The following is an 18320-nucleotide window of genomic DNA, read 5'->3' on the forward strand; positions in this document are numbered from 1 at the left end:
CTTTAAAAATAAAGTGCCTCTTTCCTGCTTTCATATGTCTAATGGGTGACTTTTGATATAAAGGATCGCCTGCAATGCAGGAGACCCAGGTTCGATCCCTGGGTTGGGAAGATCCCCTGGAGAAGGGAATGGCAACACGCTCCAGTATTTCTTGCCTGGAAAATCCCATGGACAGAGGAGCCTGGTGGGCTACAATCTATGAGGTCACAAAGAGTCGGACATGACTGAATGACTTACATATATATACATATGTATATATATACATATATATATACAGTAAAATTAACAACTTCAGCAATAAAATGCCTCTTTCCTGCTTTCATTTCTCTGATGGGTGACTTTTGATACAAGCATGACAGGAAGATGGAGCAGGCAAAGTGTTATGAGAGTTAGGAATTGGGTTTGGGATGGAGCCAAGGGGAAGGAGGAGGGCAAGTATGGATGGAAGAAGGGAAGGCAGGGTTATTCCAGCAGCAACAAGGTGACCGCCATGGCAGCTCCTGTTTGCCCAGCATCCTTAGAACCAAGCGGGGTATCAAATTGTCTTATTTGAACTTCCTACAACCCCGTGAATTAGAATAGAATTACCACGTGCGTGCCAAGTTGCTTCAGTCGTGTCTGAATCTGTGACACTATGGACTTCAGCCTTCCAGGTTCCTCTGTCCATGAGATTCTCCAGGCAAGAATACTGGAGTGGATTGCTGTGCTCTCCTCCAGGGGATCTTCCCGACCAAAGGTCTTATGTCTCTTGCATTGGCAGGGGGGGTCCTTCACCACTAGCGTCATCTGGAAATAAGTGAGTGCTGTTATGATTCCCAACTGACAGATGAGGAAACTGAGGCACAGGTTAAGGTCAGTTGGCTCAAAGCCACCAGCTCGTGAAGGGTAGAGTCAGGACTTGGGTGGGTTTTGATGTCCAAATGGCACATGGAATTTCCTGGTCCATGTGAACAATGGTTGCCAGAGAAGGAGAAAGAGGTGGAGGGAGGGGGTGAGGGTGGGGGGTGAGGCCAGGAAGCTGGGCCTCCTGGTCCTGAATGCTCACTTGAGGGGCTTTCTACAGACTCAACGGAGATTCTAGAAGCTTCTCTGCACCAGCTCACCTTGCTTGCAAGTAGCATGAACAACTATGTGGAGTGGGATTTTTTATACAACTTAATAGGTCCATGTAGAAGGGCTTGGAAACCTGTGCAGCCCAGGGGCCTCCCTGTATTCAATTAGGTTGGCTAAAGGGGACTCTTCAGGAGTGGGGAACTTCCTGCTGGTTCTCCCCTCTGGCTGTCACCCCCATCTTCAGCAGTCTCCTTGCTCAGCATCTGGAGCTTTCTAGAATGCCTCCGCTTGGCAGTGTTCACTTAACTGTGGGTCCTCAGGGAGACAGCAAGTATCCCAGAGCTCACCCATCATTAGGATCACAACCTCATTTCTGCTGAACCTGTAATTAGGGCACTTCTGCAACCACGGCCCTGCCCCCCAGCATCTCTCAGATGCCTTGCCAGGCTCTTTCAAGAACTCTGCCTCTTTCCTTTAATGTTGATAAACTCCCACAGTGTCTCACATCTTGACCTCCCTTTGCTACCACCCACCTCAATCCAGCCCCCCTTTCTTCCTCCGACATGGGTTCCCTGCTCAGGTCACGTGCAGCCCCATCCTCTGGGTGCCAGCTCCCTGGCTCATCTCCCACTTTTGGGAGTGTTCTCATTGGAGAGTGGGAATTGGTCCTTTGACTCAAATCTACTTAAAACATTTAATAAAGTTGAACAGAAGCTCCTTTCTGGGTAGAGGACTGGATCTCCCCTCCCTTCTCCTCAAGCTTTTCTTTAGTTAGATGAATTCCACGTGGCTTCTGGTTTGAATAATTCTCAGGCGGGTGTGGATTTCAGATGATCATTTACTTACCCATGTAACTAATTACCCCAGAGAGTCAAAGCAGTGGATTTTCTCAGACTTTCCTACGACTTTGGGTTTTATTTTATTTTGATGGGTACCTCATTACTGCTCCAGATGTTTGGGTTCATCTCCTGCTCTAGAAATTCTGAGGTTCACAGCTGGGCTGGGAGGAGAGGCTCCCCAGTGGCTAAATGCTCCCTGGAGTGGGCTCTCTGAGTTCTTGCAGCCTTTCATGAGGGGATTGAGCCTGCAGCTTGCTTCAAATTGGGTGACGTTAGGACAACACAACATCTTCTTTTTCCCTTTTGACAACGCTTTATGGGGGAAATGGCATGTGATTGAAAAGAGCAGCTCACATGTAGCAAGGCAAGTAAAGTCCAAATTTAGGGCAACGTGACAGAGTGGAGGTGGTTGGTGGGGGTGTCTCATTTGCATTTCGGTATTAAAGTGTGTCAAGGTGCCTGGAGCAATCTACGAGATGAGCTGCAAGATCACTTAGCAGGGATTAAGATGCAGGCTTAGGTACATTTGCTGGATCAGAAATCCTAACCACCACAGCTGAAGTTTACAAAATGCATTCTCATCTTTCCCCACTGGATTTCCCACACAGGGAGACGAAAAAGGCTCCCTTTGTTTAGTGACCTAATAATATCATTTGAAATAAGTTCCCCCAATAATGACAGTCAGTACCATTTTCTCATTCAGGTGTCTTTTTAAGTTGCTTTTCAAAAGAACTGATTTTAGTAGAGCCAGGAGCAAGAATGTAATGCATAATGGCACGTTTGGAGAGTGGCTTTGCAAAATGACATGTATTTTTTGTGAGGCGGTGGGGTGTTCCCCGTTGCATAATACACCCTTGACCGCTGTGAATTAGACTTGAAACCCCTTTGGGAAAGTGTTCTCTTGACCCTTCCTTGTTGCTGTTCACGGTCTCTTTTCTAACATCGGCTTCAGTGGGATGTTGCAATTTGGTGCCAGGCTTCTGGGCCTTTCTCTCATCCAGACATTGGCAGTGACAAAAGGACTGCACCTGCCCAGGGCTGGTTTGAACACAATGAGGAATTAAAGGGCAAATCTTTAGACCCTCATGTGTATCCCAGGTGGCACTGGTGGTAAAGAACCTTCCTGTCAATGCAAGAGATGTAAAAGAAGCAGGTTCGAGCCCTTAGTTGGGAAGATCCCCTGGAGAAGGAAATGGTAAACTGCCCCAGTATTCTTGCCTGGAAAATTCCATGGACAGAAGAGCCTGGAAGGCTACAGTCCTTGGGGTCACAAAGAGTTGGACATGACTGAGCACAGACACACACAGTGTATCCTTAGCACTGAATCAGAAGCTACTTGCCTGATACACTAAATCTCTGAAGCAAGAATCAAGCAGTGAACCTCATTGTTTTGGAAAGAGACTGCAAGGGGGAAGCTATGCCACTTATATCAGGGGTAGAGGGGATGGACAAGACATGACTTTATTCTTCAAAGGTAGCCATTGGTTTAAAATTTGCATATGACAGTGGTTTAGGGTTTACCTAACCAGCATTCAGGGTAATCCTTTGGAGAGAGAAATAGTAAGATGAAACAGGTCTAAAGTGAAAATTAGCATAGTTCTGTGTTTCCTATGATGTAATAGCAAGCTGAAACAGATGCCAATGCGTGAGTAATAGGTTTGCAAGGAACTGTATAACTTAGACCAGTTAAGCACAGATCCTGAGGATACCTGCATAAAATGTGGATTTTGCAGCTGGCCTAAAAGGCTTAGCAAGAAAAGGTCAAATGAAAATTCAACTTCTTAGGCAATTTTAACCTCATTTGGGGATGGCCCTGCAGCTGAGATACAGGAAGACCCAGCAAGATGCATATGGTTTCACTGGATCATAGAATGATAGATGTTCTAACTGGGGACATTAGGTCTAGAAAGACTCCAATTACAACTTGGGTCTGAGGTTCAACATTACCTAAGTAGGAAGAGGCCAGTGAAGCAAGAAAGTGTGTTTGTTCGGCTGATGATGGTAATGGATTGCTCTAAGATTGATTTCCCCAATCCTGCATTTCATTAACAGGCGCTGTGGGATTAAGAAGTTTCATTGTTTTCCTCTCTTGAATTCTAAGAATGACAGAATGCAAGATGTATGATATTTTTTAGAAAGAAAATTGAATAAATGACTCACAATTAGAGGTTCAGTGGAATAATGTGATCAAGATGAAGAGGAAACATGGGCTTTTGTAATGGAAAGTGCCTTGAATTTATGATGAACACGTTCTGTGCATTATTTTTAAAAATTCTAATTTCTGCTCTCAGAGCTCTGTCAGAAGTGTTTTCAGAGGTGGAAGGCATCCACAGTTTGTTTGGGGTCTTTCTGTTCTTGATTCACTGGGCACACTGAACTATTTGAACATCTGAATAACATCATGAACCCAAGCTTGGGGCTTTCCATTAATTTAGAATGGCTTTCTAGAAAAGGCTTCAGAGTGGGGAATAGAAAGATTTTAGGGGATGCGTATGCACAGGTTTATATTGTATTTGATTAATATTTTTATAAAACAGTGCATTAAAGATCATGTTGTTAAAGTGTTATCTTAATGTGTCTGGGCTGCTGCAACAAAATACCACAGACTGTGGCTTATAAAAGATAGAAATTTATTACTCACAGTGCTGGAGGCTGGCTGGTAGTCTGAGATCAGGGTGTTGGCATCCTCAGGTGATGGGTCTCTTCTGGGTTGCAGATTTCCCACTGTATCCTCACCTGTTGGAAGGGGCAACTGAGTCCTCTGGGGTCTTTTTGATAAAGGCACTAATTCCATTTATGGGCTTCCCAGGTGGCTCAGCAGTAAAAGAGCCCACTTGCAATGCAGGCAAGAATACTGGAGTGGGTCGCCGTGGTCCTTAGAGCATCCCTGTTATACTGGGCTGTTTAAATATGGCTGTTAAATCCTTGGGCTTCCCAGGTGGCACCAGAGGTAAAGAATCTGCCTGCCAATGCAGGAGACACAGGAGATGTGGGTTCTATCCCTGGGTTCGGATGATCCTCTGGAGAAGGAAATGGCAACCCATTCCAGTGTTCTTGTCTGGAAAATCCCATGGACAGAGGAACCTGGCAGGCTATAGTCCATGGGGTTGCAAAGAATCAGACACAGCTTAGCAACTAAACAACAGTGACAAAATCTCAAAATCTCATTCATGAGGGCTCCAGCCTCACAACCTAATCACCTCCTAATGCCATCACCTTTGGGTGTTATGATTTCAACATTTGAATTTTGGCGGAATGCAAACATCCAGACCATAGCTAGTATGGGCTGCATTTTATATATTAGAATTATCCTACCTGGACTGTGAACTTTCTGAAGTCATCCACAGACCCAGCTCCTGGTTTGGCACTTGGGGATGTTCAGTTACTGGATGAATCAGATCAAATGGCTTTTGGGGGTCTGGATTTATCAGTTATTGTAACCAACAGACCAGCACCCTCTTTTCTAACTGTTGAGATTTGTGGTCTGGGTAGATTTGGAGAGAAAAATTTCTCTCTTTTGTTCTTTACCTCCAGGTTTGAAACTTGTGTTTGCCATTTAAATTCTTTTAAATTGGAAATGGGTGCATTGTTACTCATGTCAAATAAACACTTTCGTGGCTGGCAAAGAAAATGAGAAAAAATCAGAAGAATCTCAATAGAAAGAACTCTTGACATTTGGGAAAATGTCAAGGAAAATAGGGAGCTGAGGGAAGAATGGAGAATTCTAATATCCTTCAGTTTGGGGCTTTTCTCCATTGAGACCATTTTGCTTCAGATAAGTACTGTGAAATTTAGACAAAAGTGATGATAGCCCAATGTGGCAGAGCTCACTTCTACCTTGAAAAAGGCCCATTGTATTGAAATATAAAATCAATTAGACAGTTAGGGGTTAAGGGTGAATAAGAAATAGTCCAAACTGATCTTTAATAAGTTAGCTCCATACGCCCAATCATAGTCAAATCATAAATTCTGGAATATTGTTGAAGGCACAATATAGAATACAGAACGCAAGCTGTGTATTTAAATATTATAATTAATACTTAAAATGAAGCCCCAAATGTTAATACTAAATAAAACAAATAGTTCAATTATAGTTGCATATTCATACCGTAATAGTTAACGGAGTATCAATGTTAATATTCATTAAAACAAATATTTTAATTATAGTTGTGTGTTTAAATTTTTCAGGTTACTTTATATTTGAAATAAGAATATAGGACAATTCATATGCAAAAGACGTCAATTCATATTTGTTCTCCTGGAAGCTGAACATTGAACTGCGAATCCGGGACACTGCAGTCTATGGGGTCTGCATCCATTCTCCTATATTCCCTACTCATAAACTACTTACCATTCCTCCAGTCTTTGGAATGAAGTGAGGTATAAACAATTAATGGCAAAGTGCTGTTCATTTGATTTAATATAGGTGCCTTTTGGGTATGGATACCTGAATGTATCAGGTGGCACTGTGATAAAGAATCCACCTGCCAGTGCAGGAGATGCAAAAGACATGGGTTCAATCCGGGGTTGGGAAGATCCCCTGGAATAGGAAATGACACTCCACTCCAGTATTCTAGTCTGGAAAAGCCCATAGACAGAGGAGCCTTGAGGGCTACAGTCCATGGGGTCACGAGGAGTCGGACACGAATGAGCACACACACGAGAATGTTGTATAGCTCATGGTTCTGTGACATAAGCCAAACAAGCTTGCCACACCCATCAAAGGTCCAGACCTATAAACCAGCATCTCTTTCAGGGCTCTTTCACGTGAACAATGAGTTACCCATTACAGGCATCAATCTGCTTGAATGTCATTTGTGCCTTGCAAATAGCCCTAAATTTATGCTTCAGAATCTCACTGAAATACTTCTCATTCATTTCTGAAAGGGAAACGCATGGCCATATTTATAACATTGTCCATGGAAAAATCAATCACCAACTAAATGCCATTATTTTATATTTTGCTCTCAAGCTGCCACTTTATAAATAAAAGGAAGACAAATTAGAATCATAAAACAAGAAGGTAATCATCCACAGATTGAAAATGGCCTTGCAGGACATCTAAGGGGAAGAAGCCAAGAAATATGAAATGATGGAACTTTCGAATGGGGCCATTTTCATACCATAATGGAGCTATAACGGAGAACAGGGGGTCCTTTGTTCTGAGTGGTTTTCCCTCTCCAGTTTGAGGACAATGATGGGTTTTCCAAGATTGAAATATGTCAACTCATCCATCAGTTCAGTTCAGTTCAGTTCATTTGCTCAGTCATGTCCGACTCCTTGCGACCCCATGAAACGCAGCATGCCAGGCCTCCCTGTCCATCACCATCTCCTGGAGTTCACTCAGACTCATGTCCATTGAGTCCGTGATGCCATCCAGCCATCTCATCCTCTGTCATCCCCTTCTCCTCCTGCCACCAATCCCTCCCAGCATCAGAGTCTTTTCCAGTGAGTCAACTCTTCGTATGAGGTGGCCAAAGTACTGGAGCTTCAGCTTTAGCATCATTTCTTCCAAAGAAATCCCAGGGTTGATCTCCTTCAGAATGGACTGGTTGGATCTCCTTGCAGTCCAAGGGACTCTCAAGAGTCTTCTCCAACACCACAGTTCAAAAACATCAATTCTTCGGCGCTCAGCCTTCTTCACAGTCCAACTCTCACATCCATACATGACCACAGGAAAAACCATAGCCTTGACTAGACGGACCTTAGTCAGCAAAGTAATGTCTCTGCTTTTGAATATACTATCTAGGTTGGTCATAACTTTCCTTTCAAGGAGTAAGCGTCTTTTAATTTCATGGCTGCAGTCACCATCTGCAGTGATTTGGGAGCCCCAAAAAATAAAGTCTGACACTGTTTCCACTGTTTCCCCATCTATTTCCCATGAAGTGATGGGACCAGATGCCATGATCTTCGTTTTCTGAATGTTGAGCTTTAAGCCAACTTTTTCTCTCTCCACTTTCACTTTCATCAAGAGGCTTTTTAGCTCCTCTTCACTTTCTGCCATAAGGGTGGTATCATCTGCATATCTGAGGTTATTGATATTTCTCCCGGCAATCTTGATTCCAGCTTGTGTTTCTTCCAGTCCAGCATTTCTCATGATGTACTCTGCATAGAAGTTAAATAAGTAGGTTGACAATATATAGCCTTGACGTACTCCTTTTCCTATTTGTAACCAGTCTGTTGTTCCATGTCCAGTTCTAACTGTTGCTTCCTGACCTGCATACAGATTTCTCCAGAGGCAGGTTAGGTGGTCTGGTATTCTCATCTCTTTCAGAATTTTCCACAGTTTATTGTGATCCACATGGTCAAAGGCTTTGGCATAGTCAATAAAGCAGAAATAGATGTTTTTCTGGAATTCTCTTGCTTTTTCCATGATCCAGCGGATGTTGGCAATTTGATCTCTGGTTCCTCTGCCTTTTCTAAAACCAGCTTGAACATCAGGGAGTTCACGGTTCACGTATTGCTGAAGCCTGGCTTGGAGAATTTTGAGTATGACTTTACTAGCATGTGAGATGAGTGCAATTGTGCGGTAGTTTGAGCATTCTTTTGCATTGCCTTTCTTTGGAATTGGAATGAAAACTGACCTTTCCCAGTACTGTGGCCACTGCTGAGTTTTCCGAATTTGCTGGCATATTGAGTGCGGCACTTTCACAGCATCATCTTTCAGGTTTTGAAACAGCTCAACTGGAATTCCATCACATCCACTAGCTTTGTTCGTAGTAGTGCTTTCTAAGGCCCACTTGACTTCACATTCCAAGATGTCTGGCTCTAGATTAGTGATCACATCATCATGATTATCTGGGTTGTGAAGATCTTTTTGTACAGTTCTTCTGTGTATTCTTGCCACCTATTCTTAATATCTTCTGCTTCTGTCAGGTCCATACCATTTCTGTCCTTTATCGAGCCCATCTTTGCATGAAAGTCATCCATAGTGCAATCTTTCACCCAGTGGCCTGGAATTTTAAATACTTGTTTATGATGATCTGACAGGTGAGTTTGTATCTGGGTTTCCCAGAGACCATGCTTTTGCAGCTATTACAGTCCAAAGCTGCTGTGGAATGACTCAGCAAAGAAATGGTCATCTGCTTCCATAATGCTATACCTGTGCATGGCCAAAGTTCTAATGAAGTGACTAGTTACTTTGTTGTTGTTTTTGGTTATCTACTTTAAATATAGAAGTGTGTAGATGTCAATTCCAAACTCCCAATTTATTCTTCCCCCAACCCTATCCTCTTGGTAACCATTCAGTTCAGTTCAGTTGCTCAGTCATGTCTGACTCTTTGCGACTCCTGGAGCTTGCTCAAATTCATGTCCATTGAGTCAGTGATGCCATCCAACCATCTCATCTTCTGTCATCCCCTTCTCCTGCCTTCAATCTTTCTTAGCATCAGAGTCTTTTCCAATGAATCAGTTCTTTGCATCAGTTGGCCAAAGTATCAGAGCTTCAGCTTCAACATGAGTCCTTCCAATGAATATTCAAGACTGATTTCCTTTAGGATTGACTGGTTTGATCTCCTTGCAGTCCAAGAGACTCTCAAGAGTCTTCTCAGTAACCATAAGTTCATATTATATTTTAATTTTATGCAATGCCTGAGAAAAGGACACCAGAGATTGACAACAGACTACGCATTAACATTGATCTTAACCAAACAGGGAGTAAAGATAAAGAAATAAGTTTTTCTTATTCTCAAGATCTTTTTTGAAATTTTTTTTAGCCAATCACTTTTCTGTACACCATGTGGCTAAGTTCCAATGTTTAAAAACTAATTTATAAATAACACTTATTTTAATTTAAGATTCTTAGGTATCAGTTCACTTCAGTCGTTCAGTCGTGTCCGACTCTTTGTGACCCCATGGACTGCAGCAGGCCTCCCTGTCCATCATCAACTCCCGGAGTTTATTCAAACTCATATCCATTGAGTCAGTGATGCCATCCAACTGTCTCATCCTCTGTCTTCCCCTTCTCCTCCTGCCCTCAATCTTTCCCAGCATCAGGGTCTTTTCAAATGAGTCAGCTCTTTGCATCAGGTGGCCAAAATATTGGAGCTTCAGCTTCAACATCCATCCCTCCAATGAATACCCAGGACTGATCTCCTTTAGGATGGACTGGTTAGATCTCCTCACAGTCCAAGGGACTCTCAAGAGTCTTCTCCAACACCACAGTTCAAAAGCATCAATTCTTCTGTGCTCAGCTTCTTTATAGTCCAACTCTCACATCCATATATGACTACTGGAAAAACCATAGCTTTAACTAGACAGACCTTCAGTGGCAAAGTAATGTCTCTGCTTTTGAATATGCTATCTAGGTTAGTCATAGCTTTTCTTCTAAGGAGCAAGCATCTTTTAATTTCATGGCTGCAATCACCATCTGCAGTGATTTGGGGGCCCCCCAAATTAAAATCTTTTACTGTTTCCACTGTTTCTCCATCTATTTGCCATGAAGTGATGGGACTGGATGCTATGATCTTAGTTTTCTGAATGCTGAGCTTTAAGCCAACTTTTTCATTCTCTTCTTTCACTTTCATCTAGAGGCTCTTTAGTTCTTCTTCACTTTCTGCCAGAAGAGTGGTGTCATCTGCATATCTGAGGTTATTGATATTTCTCCTGGCAATCTTGATTCCAGCTTGTGCTTCATTCAGCCCAGCATTTCTCATGATGTACTCTGCATATAAGTTAAATAAACAGGGTGACAGTATACAGGCTTGACGTACTCCTTTCCTGATTTGGAACCAGTCTGTTGTTCCATGTCCAGTTCTAACTGTTGTTTCCTAACCTATCATTTCCTTATTAAGTAGTATTCACTGTTTTCTTGATGCTCCCTCATGGTCTAGTGGTTAGGATTTGGCTCTCCCACTGCTGTGGCCAGGGTTTGATTCCTGGTGAAGGAAAACTTTCTTCCTGGGCTTCCCAGGTAGCACTAGTGAAAAGAACCCACTGCCCATGCAGGAGACATAAGAGACATGGGTTCAGTCTCTGGGTTGGGAAGATCCTCTGGATAAGGAAGTGGGCAACCCACTCCAGTATTCTTGCCTAGAGAATCCCATGGACAGAGGAGCCTGGCAGGCTACAGTCTATAGGATTGCAAAGAGTTGGCTATGACTGAAGAGACTTAGCATGCACTGTTTAATTATGAGTTGTTAGGAAATTATCACTTTATTTTCTTGAGCATGGCAAGATGGCTAATTGTATGTAGGCTTTTCTTTTTCACATTTCCCCACACATGTTTGAGGAGCAAAAGAATCCCTGAGGCCATAAACTGGTCAAACCGTGAGTCCGAGATCATCCAAAATGGTGGTCTCCTCATCTGGGAGGGGTGAGACATCAAGTAGACAGGTGTTGATGCAAACCTGCCTACATCTAAGATGGAGGAGCATGTTGAGCCCTCTTTGAGAATCCTCTTATTTCATGTGTCTCAAAGAGCTGTAGATGGAAATGGAACACGCAAAACTTCAAACCATTATGCTACAGGAACCCCTTGCTGAACCAATTCAAGGGGGTTTTGAAATGATTCTGTTCTCTTCCTAGTGAAACTATTGCTATCCTGCCCTTTCTTTTCTTTGACTTTTCCATTAGCTGTTGGTATTCTAATAATAACCATCCACAAGTGTTTAAAGTAACATTCAAAGCTGATCAGCTTCTGGGAAACCATCTCTGCAGTCCTCCTGTGGATCCATGACAGACCGATGGAATGGTGTCCATGGTGACTGTGGGTATCCATCCTCAAGGAGAGTAATCTTCAAAGATTTTGACAGTGTATCATCTCAGAAAAAAGGTTGGAGCATGCATTTACAATAATTTTTTATTTACTTATTTTATAATAATTTACCCAGTATTCTTGCCTGAAAAATTCCATGGACAGAGGAGCCTGGTGGGCTATAGTCCTTGGGGTCACAAGAGTCAGACATGGCTGAGTGACTTTCACTTCACTTACTGCTTGCTTATGTGCTCATATAGTAAGTCCAGCTATAAAACATGCAAAAATATACCTTAAAATGAAGAAGAATATGATGAGATACACTAGGTATTTTGTTAATTGTGATGGATGGCTTTATTAACCCTAATCAAGATTTCCAAGCACCATGTATACTTGTGAGAGGTAATTGCTGGTGGAAGGTATAAAAATCTTTAACTCAAATAGTGTTGTTAACTGTACTTCTTTTGAGCTGATTTTGTTGATTGTGTTTTTAAGTTCATGTTGGCCCTTGTGAAGACATTCTGATAGGAGAATGGTTAGGTAGCAATCTCACTGTTTCCTTTTGCTGGCAGTATCAACATTATCTTCAATCTGAAGATTTTATGTAGGAATTTTTTTTTATTCCTGTAGAGAATACATACCATAAAATTTACCATCTTACTCATTTTTAAGTGTATAATTCTGCAGTGTTGTCTATTTACGTTATTGTGAAGCAGATCTCCAAATTTCTTACCTTGCAAAATTGAAATTCTACCCTTTAAACATCTCCCCCTTCCCTTCCCTCTCTCCCCTGTTAACCAGCTTTCTGCTTTCTGTCTCAATGAATTTGACTACTTTAAGCACCACACAGAAGTGTAATTATACAATGTTTGTCTTTTTGTGACAGGCTTGCTTTACTTATCATCATGTCCTCAAGTTCCTCTATGTTGTATCGTGACTATGCAGGAATTTTTAAAGACACTTACCCACTATGGGGAGATTAGGTTGGTTAAAGGTAAACTGTATAAATATAAATCCTCTTACCAGAGCACAAGGGACTGCAGTGCAGCACAAAGTGCTATTCAGAGAGCAATTCAAGAGTAAGGATGTTGTAGAAAGCAAACTCATGGTTACCAAAGGGGAAAGTGGGGTGAGAGTGATAAATTAGGTGCTTAGAATCCCAGAGACGGGGGAGCCTGGTGGGCTGCTGTCTCTGGGGTTGCACAGAGTCGGACACGACTGAAGCAACTTCACAGCAGCAGCAGCAGCAGGGTTAACAGATACACACTACTATATACAAAAGAGATAAACAACAAGGTCCGATTGTATAGCACAGGGAAGTACATCCAATATATCATAATAAAGGAAAGATTCTGAAACAATATAACACACACACCCCCCCCTCCGACACACACACACACCTCCACACACACACACACACGCACACATATATATATAGTAGTTGTAAGGAACCTGCTCTTCTTCAGTAGTGTTGCCACTCCAGTACTCTTGCTTGGAGAATCTCATGCACAGAGGAGCCTGGCAGGCTACTGTCCACAGGGTTGCAAAGAGTCAAACATGACTGAAGCAACTTATGTCGGAATCGCTTTGCTGTACACATGAAACTAACATAATATTGTAAATCAACTATGCTTCAATTTGGGCTTCCCTTGTGGCTCAGCTGGTAAAGAAGGGTTTGATCCCTGGGTTGGGAAGATCCTCTGGAAAAGGGAAAGGCTATCCACTTCAGTATTCTGGCCAGGAGAATTCCATGGACTGTATAGTCCGTGAAGTCGCAAAGAGTCAGACACACGGAGCGACTTTCACTTTCACACTTCAATTTATGTACCCCGATGTTCATTGCAACACAATTTACAATAGCCAGGATATAGAAGCAACCTAGATGTCCACTGACAGATGAATGGATAAAGAAGATGTGGTGTATAATATATAATATATATAATATTATATATATTATATATATATATAATGAAATATCACTCAGCCAATAAAAGGAACAAATTTGAGTCAGTTGAAGTGAGATGGATGAGTGGGTGAAACCAATGCAATACTATGAAGCAATTATCCTCCAACTAAAATTTAAAAAGTGAAAGTGAAAGTGAAAGTGAAGTCGCTCAGTCGTGCCTGACTATTTGTGACCCCATGGACTGTAGCTACCAAGCTCCTCTGTCCATGGGATTTTCCAGGCAACAGTACTGGAGTGGATTGCCATTTCCTTCTCCAGGGGATCTTCCCGACCCAGGGATCGAACCCAGGTCTCCCGTATTGTAGACAGACGCTTTAACTATACTTCAATTAAAAAAAATAGGGTGGGGGAGAGTGAGGTAGTTCTGAACAATCCTCAGTTGTGGGATTCCCACTCGTTCCCACATACAAATGATGATGTTGGTATCAATCCAGATATTAGTTATTGATAAAATCTGATTTCCTTCTTACTGATCTTAGGTCCTAAAGTGATATAACTAGACATTCCAGAATTCTCTTCACCAGGCATGGTTGTAAGTGCTGAGCACCTTACAACCCAGAGGGGCCGTCCACACCACAGTTCACGTCAATGGCATTCCCTGGATTTGCGCAGTGCACAACCTGTGTGGCTGAACAGGGCGGCTCTGCCCTTCTGGGGCGCGACCAGCTTGCTTAAAGACTCTTGACCTGGAGAAAGATGATCATTTCTATGGCCTTGCTTAGAATTCAGAGAATTAAAGGAGGCCCTATATTCATTTCATTCCAAATAGTCATTTAAAATAGGGAACTGAGTGCCCCTAGGCTAATTTTATTCAAAATCACAGAGCTTCTTAAGGAAAAGTCAGGCTAGGTTCCACTTCTACCTTTCCTATCCTACTAAATTGCTCCTTTTCTGACATATCCTAGATATAGCCCAATTTCTTTTATACCTGTCCCAGTTCCATTTAGGACTTGGGCATGAAATACATTAAAAATAATATTGTCCTTTTTTTTCTTTTCCAGTCTTGAATTAAAAAAGAACAACCACAGAAATCTTGACAAAGTCATTCTCTCCTTCACTGGTGCTTCTTCTTTGCTTGTAGAGATTCAACTTTCCACTCCAACCCCCTCAATCCTCCCACCCCCGTCACACATGAAGTTGGTAAATGTCAGTATTGCTACTCTTGTGCAATACCATGGAGGTCTCTGCCCACAAAGTTTTCTTCTGCGTCACCTGGCAGAGTTTCCCTGACTTAGAGTTTATACCAGCGGCCTTCATTCCTTGCCTTACCTCCCTGGCTCTGTTTGAATGTGTAAGACCATTCTGAACTCTCAATAAAAACTCTTAGAAAATGTTTGCTCAGGGAACAGAGTCCCTTTCTATGGTCAAAACTACTGCACATACAGGCAATCCTTGGAGGTGTTTTGGGTTCAGTTCCAGACCGTCATGATAAAGCAAAAATCTCAATAAAGCAACTCACAGAAACATTGTTGTTTCCCAGTGCATATAGAAGTGATGTTTACACTGTACTGTGGTCTGTTAAGTGTGCAATAGCATTATGATGAGGAAAAATTGCATACCTTAATTAAAAAGGCATTGGTAAAAAGAGGGCAACTGTCACCGGAGCCTTCTGAGAGTTGTAATCATTTTGCCATACTTACATCAAAGATGACTGATCACCATGACAATATAATAATAATAAAAATTTTGAAACATTGTGAGAATTACTAAAATGTGACACAGAGACACAAAGTGAGCAAATGCTGTTGGAAAAAATGATGGCAATAGACTTGTTTTACACAAGATTGCCACCAACATTCCATTTGTAAAAAGTACGATATTAGCAAAGTATAATAAAATGAGGTATGCCTGTAATCAGTAATCACTTATCTTGTCAAATTTCTGTCTGCCTTCTAGATTATAAACCTTTAAAAGACAGATATTGTGTCTTCTACACTCTTTCTTCTCCCCAGCACATACCATTCAACTCCATTGATGAAGCATCCATATACGTTGTACATTATGGACCCCCACCCCTCAAAGAGTTTATAGGCTAGAGGGGGAGATAGAATCACATAAAGTTAACTGGATGAGAGGGGCCATACAGAGTAGAGGTCTACTCACTGTATAAACCAAGTGCAAGAGAAGCATTGGTTGAGGTCATCGTGCTGGCCAGGGAAAGGGAAGAAGGACATGATCAGGAAAACTTCCCCAAAGAGTCAGTGCTGACAAAAGCAGGGGCTCAATACATATTGGTTGAATAACTACCTAACTAATGGTTCATCTTAAAAGTCATATATGTTAGAGCCACATGTTTATCAGTCATGAAGTCCAATGAATAGATATACATCTATTAGGATATTGTTCAATTATCCCTAGGTATCCAAGGAGGATTATTTCCAGGACCACCCTGTTCACGGATGGTTACCAATCCAAAGATGCTCCTTATATAAAGTTCCTTGTATAAAATGGCATACTATTTGTATATAAGCTACACATATCCTCCCATGTACTTTAAATCATCTCTAGATTACTTATGACACCTAATACAATGTAAATGCCATGTCAATAGTTATAAATACAATATAAATGTGAAGTAAATAGTTGCTGGCATATAGCAAATTCAAGTTTTGCTTTTGGGAACTTTCTGGAATTTTAAAAAAATATTTAAAACCCGTGGTTGGATGAATCCCAGATTTGGAACTGTTGGATATGGAGGGCTGATAGTAGCTGATTTCTAACTCCTGCTTAGTGATATAAATTGTTTTAAACATGTTAGAATTTTCCCCATCCTTATCAATAACGAGTTAGGTTCTATTGACTTATCACATCTTCCTTTTAAAGTGTGAAGAGAAAATAAATCTGTTCAGTAATTCAGAAGCAGATTACATGAGAACAGTTGATAAGATTTTTGCAATTGTGCCTATTGTGTGTTTTTTAAGTTCTGTGTTCTAATTGTTAGACATGCCCACGTGAATTTAGATATTCATGTAATCTACCTTCTGTGAGGGTATTAGAGTTTGTGCATGGCAGAATACCATTAAACACTTTGTATCTGAGCTTCTGGTGACTTTTTTCTTTTTTGCCATGTGATGCGGCTTGTGTGGTCTTAGTTCCCTGACCAGGGATAGAACATGTGCCCCCTGTGGAGGAAGCATGGAGTTTTAACCACTGGACCACCGGGGAAGTCCCACCTAGTAACTTTAACCATTATTATTTTCTTGTCTTTGGAGTTTGCTCAGGGCAAGGCTCATGCCTGTATTTATAGCTCAGTTCTCACATATGCACAAATCTTGTCAAAATATCGAGATAATACAGTGGCACATCACAAATATTATTTCTGGCAATGTTCTATACTTCAGAAAGCTATTTTACTTCTTCTTTGAGATATCCTCTTAAAATAGATACAGCAATTTGTCAATTTGTATTTCCACCAAATCCTTCCTGCAAGTTCACTGTTATTTTTTCCATCTAGATTTAATCTTTCCCAGCTTCAAAGAGGATTTGGTTCATTCTGGGGGCACTATTTTGTGAATTTCCATGTCATCCTTTTTCTGCTGTGTTCTTGCTGAGAACCAGATTTGGCTGATCTACATTTGAGAGCTCCCTCACAGTTGAATTTTGGATGATGATCTGGGATTCTCACCTGAAAAAAATTAATGCAGTGTAAAGTAGCTGTAGGATTATGAGCAGCCCCCCGAGGGGATCCCACTCTGCTCCTGTGTCCCTTCAGTGTTACGACAAGGAGACAGGACGAGAGCAGAGGAGTGGAGCAGATCCCCGTCAGAAATGAAAAACCTTAATGACACCCCACTCCAATACTCTTGCCTGGAAAATCCCATGTACGGAGGAGCCTGGTAGGCCGCAGTCCATGGGGTCGCTAAGAGTCGAACATGACTGAGTGACTTCACTTTCACTTTTTACTTTCATACATTGGAGAAGGAAATGGCAGTCCACTCCAGTGTTCTTGCCTGGACGGGGGAGCCTGGTGGGCTGCCATCTATGGGGTCTCACAGAGTCGGACACGACTGAAGCGACTTAGCAGCAGCAGCAGGACTCCAGTATTCTTGCCTGGAGAATTCCATGGACAGAAGAGCTTGGCTGGCTACAGTCCATGGGGTGACAAAGAGCGGGACATGACTGAGTGACTAACATTTTCACTTTTAAAAACAAGCCACAGCCCTGTCATCGTTTGCTCCCATCCGCCTCTGCCATGAACCTTTTTCAAGGTGACTGAAGCTCCGAGTTGGGAGGTCCAGGTGAGCCTGAAATGGGGCGGTGGGGACAGGACTATTTCCACAATTTAGGGGAGAGTGAAAAGCAGAAATGTGGTGTTTCATGTTGAATGTGGTGAAGAGTTTTGAGAGCATGACACCAAGTTCAGGCCCTACTAAGGGAGGGACCCTGGGTCGGTTGTTCAGCCACAGGCTAGCCCTGTAATGTGGGGGCAGGGAGGTGCGGACATGGGGGCTGCCTGATTGCTTTTTAGCAAAAAAAATGAAACCAAACCAAACTGAGAGACAGAGCTATGAAACGTAATTCCATTAGTCCTTTGTCATGTCTGGAGCCTTTTACATATAATTTCTCTCCATCCAAGCAGGGCTTTAGGAATGGCCCGTGCCTGACCGTGGAAGCGGGTGGCTTGAGGGTCTTAGCCAGGAATCAGATGGAGTTTTCAGGCCGGCTCAGAAGAAGCCCACTCAAGGACATGCTTGAACAAGAAATCAATGATGCTGGCTGACTCCACAGGACTGTTCTGAGGATGGAGTCATAAAGCTGGTTCAAAACA

The 18320-nt window shown here is 42.2% G+C and overlaps 1 protein-coding gene across 1 annotated transcript in view; it reads left to right on the top strand.

Annotated features, from left to right (window-relative positions):
* The window catches only part of PCP4 (Purkinje cell protein 4), a 68270-nt gene that overhangs the window by 961 nt on the left and 48989 nt on the right, over window positions 1-18320 (top strand). The window lies entirely within an intron of this gene.

This window comes from Ovis aries, chromosome 1, assembly GCF_016772045.2.
Source record: "Ovis aries strain OAR_USU_Benz2616 breed Rambouillet chromosome 1, ARS-UI_Ramb_v3.0, whole genome shotgun sequence".
NCBI lineage: Eukaryota > Metazoa > Chordata > Mammalia > Artiodactyla > Bovidae > Ovis > Ovis aries.